The sequence below is a fragment of the Myotis yumanensis genome, unplaced genomic scaffold, assembly GCF_028538775.1.
Source record: "Myotis yumanensis isolate MYYU_CA2020_CCGP unplaced genomic scaffold, mMyoYum1.0.hap1 SCAF_20, whole genome shotgun sequence".
In the NCBI taxonomy this organism is placed as follows: Eukaryota; Metazoa; Chordata; class Mammalia; order Chiroptera; family Vespertilionidae; genus Myotis; species Myotis yumanensis.
In genome coordinates this window covers 10400322-10409534 of record NW_027223771.1, presented here as the reverse complement: position 1 = coordinate 10409534, position 9213 = coordinate 10400322, and the positions used below count along the sequence as shown (strand labels likewise).

General features: G+C 46.8%; 1 non-coding gene across 1 annotated transcript; it reads right to left on the bottom strand.

The window, feature by feature from the left end:
* Positions 1–4905: 4905 nt before the first annotated feature.
* Positions 4906–4978, bottom strand: TRNAK-CUU (transfer RNA lysine (anticodon CUU)). The gene has a single exon. It is a non-coding gene; the product is annotated as a tRNA-Lys (tRNA).
* Between the last annotated feature and the right edge of the window lie 4235 nt (positions 4979–9213).

Below are 9213 nucleotides of genomic sequence, written 5' to 3'. Positions count from 1 at the left end.
GCACCGGCCTGCGGACTCAAGGGTCCCGGGTTCGATTCCGGTCAAGGGCGCACGTTTGGGTTGCGGGGCTCCATCCCCAGTGGGGGGCGTGCAGGAGACAGCAATGATTCTCTCTCAGCGTTGATGTTTCTCTCCCTCTCCCTTCCTCTCTGAAATCAACAAAATTATATATTTTTTAAAAATCCTTCCCTAGCCCAAACCGGTTTGGCTCAGTGGATAGAGCATCGGCCTGTGGACTCAAGTGTCCCAGGTTCGATTCCGGTCAAGGGCATGTGCCTTGGTTGCGGGCACATCCCCAGTAGGAGGTGTGCAGGAGGCGGCTGATCGATGTTTCTCTCTCATCATGGATGTTTCTCTCTCTCCTTCTCCCTTCCTCTCTCTGAATCAACAAAAACATTAAAATAGCCCTGGCCAGTTTTGCTCAGTGGATAGAGCGTCGGCCTGCGGACTGAAAGGTCCCAGGTTCGATTCCGGTCAAGGGCATGTACCTGGGTTGCGGGCACATCCCCAGGAGGGAGTGTGCAGGAGGCAGCTGATCGATGTTTCTCTCTCTCATCGATGTTTCTGACTCTCTATCCCTCTCCCTTCCTCTCTGTAAAAAATCAATAAGGTATATTAAAAGAAAAATCCTTCCCTATATAATAAAACCGTAATATGCAAATCAACTGAACCCCCAAACGACCGGTCACTATGACGCTCACTGACCAGCAGGCAGCAGATGCTCAGGGTGATCCCCCAGGGGGAGCACCGCACAGCCAGAAGCGGGGCTCACAGCTGGCGAGCTCAGTGGTGGTGGGAGCCTGCCTCCAGCAGGGCTGAGGTCCCCTGGGGGGATGTCCGCCTGCCAGCTTAGGCCCACTCCCCCGGGGACTGCGAGAGGGTGCAGGCCAGGCTGAGGGACCGCCCCCATCCCCGGTGCACGAATGTCATGCACTGGGCCTCTAGTAAGAATAATAATAATAAAACGACATAAGCTGCAAAACTGCCATTCTCTGGAGCCTTTCCTCAACCCCAAAATTGAGATTTTGCTTCCCAGCGATTGTCCTCAGGTTGACTCAAACAAACTCATAAAAAATCCTCTGCAGATGTGAACACTTCCTGCTTTGACAAGCCCCAAGTTACTTCCACAAGGGTCCCCAACATCCTCCAGGCCTTACGCTTGTCTCTCTGGCTTTTTTTTTTTTTTAATGTTTTTATTGATTTCAAAGAGGAAGGGAGAGGGACAGAGAGAGAAATACAATGATGAGAAAAAAATCATGGATCAGCTGCCTCCTGCATGCCCCATGCTGGGGGGTCTGAGCCCGCAATCCAGGCACATGCCCCTGACCGGAATCGAACCCGGGATCGTTCCGTCCCCAGGCCCTTGCTCTATCCCAGTGATGGCGAACCTTTTGAGCTCGGCGTGTCAGCATTTTGAAAAACCCTAACTTAACTCTGGTGCCGTGTCACATAGAGAAGTTTTTTGATCTTTGCAACCATAGTCAAGCAAAGACTTCTATTTTTGATATTTATCTTATATATTTAAATGCCATTTAACAAAGAAAAATCAACCAAAAAAAATGAGTTCGCGTGTCAACCAGCCAGGGCTGAAAAAGTCCCTTTCCCACCTCCGTCCCTCATCTGCCCACTCCCCCAAAGAGCAGCACAAACCATTGCTTTTCCTGAGGCTTTTGACATGAAATGAAGATACGGTGACAATTGCCTCGAGTGAGGTACAAAAACATTAAAATGAAAAATTGGCTGTAACCGGTGTGGCTCAGTGGATAGAGCGTCGGCCTGCGGACTGAAGGGTCCCAGGTTCGATTCTGGTCAAGGGCATGTGCCTTGGTTGCGGGCACATCCCCAGTGGGAGGCATGCAGGAGGCAGCTGATCGATGTTTCTCTCTCATCGATGTTTCTAACTCTCTCTCCCTTCCTCTCTGTAAAAAGTCAATAAAATATATTTAAAAATAAAAATAAAATGAAAAATCGCCTCACAGTAGAAGGCAGATTATATCCGTGGCCTGGGGTTACCGTGACAGAATACCCTAAACTGGCTTACACAGCACATGTGTTATCTGGATGGCCGAGAGGAAGAATCTGTTCCATGCCCCCCTCCTCCCCCAGCTTCTAGAAGTTTCCTGGCAATCTCCGCCCTTTCGCTGCTTGGCTTGGAAAAGCACCACCCCATCCCTGCCTTCATCTTCACAGGGTGTTCTCCTGTGTGTGTCTGTGTCCAGATTTCCCCTTTTCTTAGAGTCACCGGTCACCCTGGATGCAGAGCCCATTCTACTCTGGAATGACCAGGCGGCCTAAGGAATTACCTCTGCAGCAAACTTATGTCCAAATAAGGTCACAGCCCGGCCAGCGTGACTCAGGGGTTGAGCGTCGACCTAGGAACCAGGAGGTCACCTTCCATTCCCGGTCAGGGCACAGGCCAGGGTGGCGGGCGCCGTCCCCAGTGTGGGGCGTGCAGGAGGCAGCTGATCCGTGATTCTCTCTCATCATGGATGTTTCGATCTCTCTCTCCCTCTCCCTCCCTCTTTGAAATCAATAATATATATATATGAAATCAATAATATATATATGAAATCAATAATATATATATGAAATCAATAATATATATGAAATCAATAATATATATGAAATCAATAATATATATATGAAATCAATAATATATATGAAATCAATAATATATATATATGAAATCAATAATATATATGAAATCAATAATATATATGAAATCAATAATATATATATGAAATCAATAATATATATGAAATCAATAATATATATATGAAATCAATAATATATATATGAAATCAATAATATATATATCTATATATTTAAAGCTTCTACCGCTCCTCCCATCACCTAGTGATTAAGTACCCCTCTGTAATAAAAAGGGTATTTAGGGGCCTTCATTTCTGATGCTGAAATTTTCCGTGTGTTCCTGCCAAAGTCTGAAATTGTGCCATGAAGTGATAACAATAATAATATATGGTGATTGTGGAGGACGTCTAAGAATTGCTGGGAATGCGGGGAAAAAATGTAAGCCCAGCTAGTGTGGCTTGGCGATTGTCAACCCAGGAACCAACCGGTTTGATTGCCACCGGTTTGATTCCTGGTCAGGGCACAGGCCTGGGTTGCGGGCTTGATCCCCACGGTGGGGCCTGCTGGAGGCGGCCGATCAATGACATTTCTCTCTCATCGATGTTTCTATTTTTCCATGCCTCTCCTTCCCTCTCTCTCTAAAAATCAATAAAACATTAAAAAAGAAAGAAAGAAAGAAAGAAGATATTGTCCTAACCGGTTTGGCTCAGTGGATAGAGCATCGGCCTAGGGACTGAAGGGTCCTGGGTTCGATTCCAGTCAAGGGCTTGGTTGCAGGCACATCCCCAGTAGGGAGTGTGCAGGAGGCAGCTGATCGATGTTTCTCTCTCATCTATCTTTCTAGCTCTCTATCCCTCTCTCCTCCTTTCTGCAAAAAATCAATAAAATATATATATTTTTAAAAAGAAAATATTTAAGACAAAGAATTTGCAGATAAAAGCAACGTTTTTGCCCTGAGAAATTGAGTTATGTTAGGAAAATCTCATTATTTGCTTGGAGGTATGTTTGGAGGCTAAAATGGCCGAAGGGGGAATTTTCCGTTTGAATAACTCATTTAGGGAAAACAAAATAAAAAAAAAATCTCCCCAGGGTCTGTTCACAGGAGCCACCTGATTAAAATAAAAGCGAATGACTAAAACCAATCATGCAGAGGTTTAAAAACAGCCTGGAATAATCACCAGCCCTTCCCACAGGCAGAAAGCACGGCATTGCAAGGAATTTACAGTCAAAGCAAAAAAAATAAAACGAAGGAATTTTCAGACATGATCTTAATCTGCAGAGTACACCCCGTGAGGCCCAGCTGATCTCCGAAGGAATCTTGAGCATCGCCTGGCATTCAGCTAAAGACGTCACATTTCCCACGTTTGCACAGGGATGACCTCAGTGATATTTGCACCCACCCCCGCAATTTCATAAATGTTCCTGTCTTCTGACCTCTGGCTTCCATAGGCCACTCCCCAACCAATATTTTTTGTTTGGTTGGTTGGTTTTTTGGTTTTGTTTTTTTTTAAGTAACCAATATTTTCCTACACCAGATCACCTTTGCTTATTTCTTTCTTTCTATTTATTGGCTTATTTATTTGTTTGTTTGTTTATTTTAACCTTTGTGTATTTCTATTTATTTTTATGTATTTATTTATCTATTTATTTTAACCTTTCCGTATTTCTTTCTTTCTATGTTTTATTTATTTATTTTAACCTCTGCGTACTTCTATTTATTTTTTATGTATTTATTTATTTACTTATTTATTTTAACCTTTGCGTATTTCTATTTATTTATTTTTTATGTATCTATTTATTTACTTATTTATTTTAACCTTTGCGTATTTCTATTTATTTATTTTTTATGTATCTATTTATTTACTTATTTATTTTAACCTTTGCGTATTTCTTTCTTTTTATTCATTTATTTATTTATTTTAACCTTTGCGTATTTTTATTTATTTATTTTTTATGTATGCATTTATTTACTTATTTATTTGCCTATTAATGTATTTTGACCTTTGCGTATTTCTTGCTTTCATTCTTTTTATTTATTTATTTTCCTACTTATTTATTTATTACGTATTTATTTATTTACTTACTTATTTGCTTATTTATTTCCTTGGACCTTTGCGTTATTTCTAAGATGAGCTGCGATCTGGTTTCATGGGTTCCCTCTTCACTAGTTCCTTTCGTCTTAATAGTGTTTTTTTTTTTTTTTTTTTTTTATGTCTTGAATCGTTGGAAAAAGAAGAAACCCCGGATGAGGTCTGAGATCGAACTGGGGAAGGAAAAGATTAAAAAATAAAAATTAAAAAAAAAAAAGCGAACCGCCCAACGTGGGGCTCGAACCCACGACCCTGGGATTAAGAGTCCCATGCTCTACCGACTGAGCTAGCCGGGCAGGTGGCGGCTTTGCTCGCCTCTAGGTCTTTTCAAAGGATCACGACGCACTTCCTCCGAGACTGGCATTGTTTTTGGTCTTAGTTTTGGGTTTTTTTTTTGTTTTTTTCTTTGTTTTTCTCTTTTGGGGGGGGATCAACTTTTTTGCTTCTTTTCCTTCTCAGCCTTTTGCCCCGTTTTGCGCGCACACACCCTGTTTCCCCGACCCCCCCAAGCGGCCCCTTGCGGTCGGAAGCGCGCGGTCGGATGCAGGAGGCCCGGGGCCCCAGGACGCCATCGGGGGGCTGGGGGGCGGGGAAAGGGCAGGGGATCCCGGGTTCCCGACCCACCGAGCCCGACGCCCGAGCAGGAAAGCCCGTCCTCCGCCCGCAGAGCCCCCGGGTCCGACCCCGGCTGCACCGCTGGGCCTCCCGGCCCGGCCCGTGCGGTTCCGAGGTTCCTGGGCTCTCCCGAGGGCCCCACGGGCGGCTCCGCTCCGCCATCCCCGGTTCTGCCCACAACAGGCGATGATTAAAAAGCTAAAAAAAAAAAAAAAAAAAAAAAAAAAAGGCAGGCCCTGGCCGGTGTGGTTCAGTGGTTAGAGCGTCGGCCCGCGGGACTGAAGGGTCCCGGGTTCGATTCCGGACAAGGGCATGCGCCGCGGTTGCGGGCACGTGTGCGGGAGGCAGCTGATCCCTGTTTCTCTCTCAAATCGATGTTTCCGACCCTCTGTCCCTTTCCCTTCCTCCCTGTAAAAAAAAAAAAAAAAATCAATAAAATATATTTAAAAATAAAAAATAAAAAAAATATATAAAAAGCTCAAAGCAGGCCCTGACCTGCTCATCCCCAAAACGGAAAGGGCAGACGTGGATGAACCCGAAAAATTCCAGCTTGATTCTGGTTTTTCTTCTCCAATACGATCTTTGGCGCCCCATCCCCCCCCCCCCCCCCCCCCATATAGTCCCAGAGAAAAGGCTCTACTTTGCAATGGGGGTGGGGGGTGAAAACAAAAAAAACAGGGAGGATTAGGGGGGGAAAAAAGCAGATTTTTTTATTTCATTTTATTTTCAGATCTGTTGTTGATTTAAAGAACTCTTCCCATTCGCAACAGCAAGGGATGGACCTGCAGGGCCTCACGCTGAGCAGGTCAGCCAGGGGGGGAGGCACGTGTCCCACGGCCTCGCTCATGTGTGAAATATAATGAGCAACATACACTGATGAGCAAAAACAGACCCAGAGACAGAGAAGCAGCGAACAGACCGCCCATCCTCAGAGGGAAGGCGGGGGTGGGGGGTGGGGGTGCAGGGGTGGGGGGTGGGGGTGCAGGGGTGGGGGGGTAAGAGATCAACCAAAGGACTTGTACGCGTGCATATGAGCATATCCTATGGACACAGACACTAGGGGGTGAGGGCATGTGCTGGGGGGTGGGGGGTAGGGGTGGGGGTGCAGGGTGGGGTGGGGGTGGGGGTGCAGGGGTGGGGGTGCAGGGTGGGGTGGGGTGCAGGGGTGAGGGGTGGGGGTGCAGGGTGGGGTGGGGGTGCAGGGGTGAGGGGTGGGGTGCAGGGGTGGGGGTGTAGGGTGGGGTGGGGGTGCAGGGGTGAGGAGTGGGGGTGCAGGGGTAGGGGTGCAGGGTGGGGTGGGGGTGGGGGGTGGGGGCGGGGAGAGGTCAATGGGGGGAAGGGGAGACACAAGTCATACTTTAAGGCCCAGCGGTTCTCAACCTGTGGGTCGCAAACCCTTTGGCGGTCGAACCACCATATCAGATATTTACATGACGGTTCATCACAGGAGCCACATGACAGTGATGAAGCAGCCACGGAAATAATGTTATGGTTGGGGGTCCCCACAGCATGAGGAGCTGTATGAAAGGGCCAGAAGGTTGAGAACCACTAGTAAGCAATAAAGAATTTAATTTTTTAAATTTTTAAAAAAATATATGTTATTGATTTTTTTACAGAGAGGAAGGGAGAGGGATAGAGAGTTAGAAACATCGATGAGAGAGAAACACCGATCAGCTACCTCCTGCACGCCCCCCACTGGGGATGTGCCCGCAACCCAGGTACATGCCCTTGACCGGAATCGAACCCGGGACCTTTCAGTCCTCAGGCCGACGCTCTATCCACTGAGCCACACCGGCCAGGGCTTAATTTTTTTTTTTTTTTTTTAAAGATTGGTTGTTGATTTTTAGAGAGAGGAAGAGCCCTGGCAGGACCCCTCTGGGAATGGAACCAGCGAGCCTTGAGTGCCCAACCCACTGGGCCACACCACTGAGGGCAGGTTCCATCCATAGTTGGGGAGGAGCTGGATACTCACACGGGGTTGGACTAACACGGGTTACTTCTTAGATAGGGGGGGGGGGATGGGCAAGATGCCCTGGCTGGTGTGGCCCAGTGGATAGAGCACTGGCCTGCAGACCCAAGGGCCCCAGGTTCTATTCCGGTCCGGGGGGGCGGGGCACATGCCTGGGTTGTGGGTTTGGTCCAACGTGCAGGAGGCAGCCACTCAATAATTCCTTCTCATCATTGATGTTTCTATCTCTCTCTCTCTCCCTCTCCCTATTTCTCTAAAATCAATAAAAATATTTTTTAAAAAGGGTGGGGGAGGGAGCAATCTAAATGTATAATGAGGGGGACCCGGCTGCCAACACCCGAAAAGAAAAATTAATCTGAGCCCGGCCTGTGTGGCTCAGTGGTTGAGCGAGGGCCTATGAACCAGGAGGTCACGGTTCGATTCCCCGTCAGGGCACATGTCTGGGGTGTGGGCTTGGATATTTCTATTTCTTTTTCTTTTTTTTTTTTTTTGGATATTTCTATTTCTCTCTCCCTCTTCTTTCCTCTCTGAAATCAATGAAAATATATTTTTAAAAAATTTTTATCTGATGCCCTGGCTGGTGTGGCTCATTGGCTAGAGAGTCGGCCTGCAGACTGAAGGGTCCCAGGTTCGAGTTCAGTCAAGGGCACAGGCCCGGGTTGCGGGCTCCATCCCCAGTGGGGGGCGTGCAGGAGGCAGCCGATCCATGATTCTCTCTCATCATGGGTGTTTCTCTCTCTCTCTCCCTCTCCCTTCCTCTCTGACATCAATCAAAATATATTTAAAAACATTTTTAATCTGAGTTTTGCTAGTGGTTTAGTACTCATCAGCAAGACAGTACGTCTTCAGGGTGCTCTATGAGGGACGGGAGGTCCATGGTAATTACTTATTTTTTCCAAAAACAAGTTCCACCGGAAATGAAGAGGGATGAGGGAACGGAGAAATGATGTCACAAGGGAGCGATCACACGAGGTCAGGAAGTGAGACATCTTGCAGGACAGCTGGCCGAGTGGCGTACACAAGTGTTACCTTTGTTTTCTTACAAGTGTTATCTTCTTAGAAATGGCTTTTTTTTTTTTTAATTTTTTTATTGATTTTAGAGAGAAAGGGAGAGGGAGAGAGAGATAGAAACATCCATGATGAGAATCACGGAGCAGCTGCCTCCAGCACGCCCCCCACTGGGGATCGAGCCCGAAACCCAGGCATGTGCCCTTGGCCAGAATCGAACCCGGGACCCTTCAGTCCGCAGGCCGATGCTCTATCCACTGACCCACACCGGCTAGGGGTAGAAATGACTTTTGTTAGAGTGAAAGACACAGCAGGCCATGATAACCAGACCCAATAGGCAATCCTGGACTGGATACCGCTCTGAGTAACCCAGTCATAAAAAAAGATTTTGGGGCCCGGCCAGTGTGGCTCGGTGGTTGAGCGTCGGCCTGTGAACCAGGAGGTCAGGGTTCGATTCCTGCTCAGGGCACAGGCCTGGGTTGCGGGCTCCATCCCCAGTGGGGGGCCTGCAGGAGGCAGCCGGTCCATGATTCTCTCTCATCATGGATGTTTCTCTCCCTCTCCCTTCCTCTCTGAAATCAATAAAAAAAATTTTTTTTAAAAAAAGGTTTTGGGGTCAACTAGGAAAATTTGAATATAGTTTGAGTCTTAGGTGAGATGGAAGTTTACTGTTAGATGAGATGACAAAGTGGAGACAATCGAGAAAGAAGATTGCAGATAACAGTCACCGCCCACGTAGTAAAAACACGGCCAGATATGATATTAATGTTAACGTTAATATTAAAATTTGGTACTTGGGTGGTAGGGATCCTAAATTTTCACTTGAAAAAATTTTGTTTGTCTTTATTTTCAAACTAAATCAGGCTTAGCCCCCGCCAGTTTGCTTCAGTCGATAGACGGTCAGCCTGCGGACTGAAGGGTCCCGGGTTCGATTCCCGG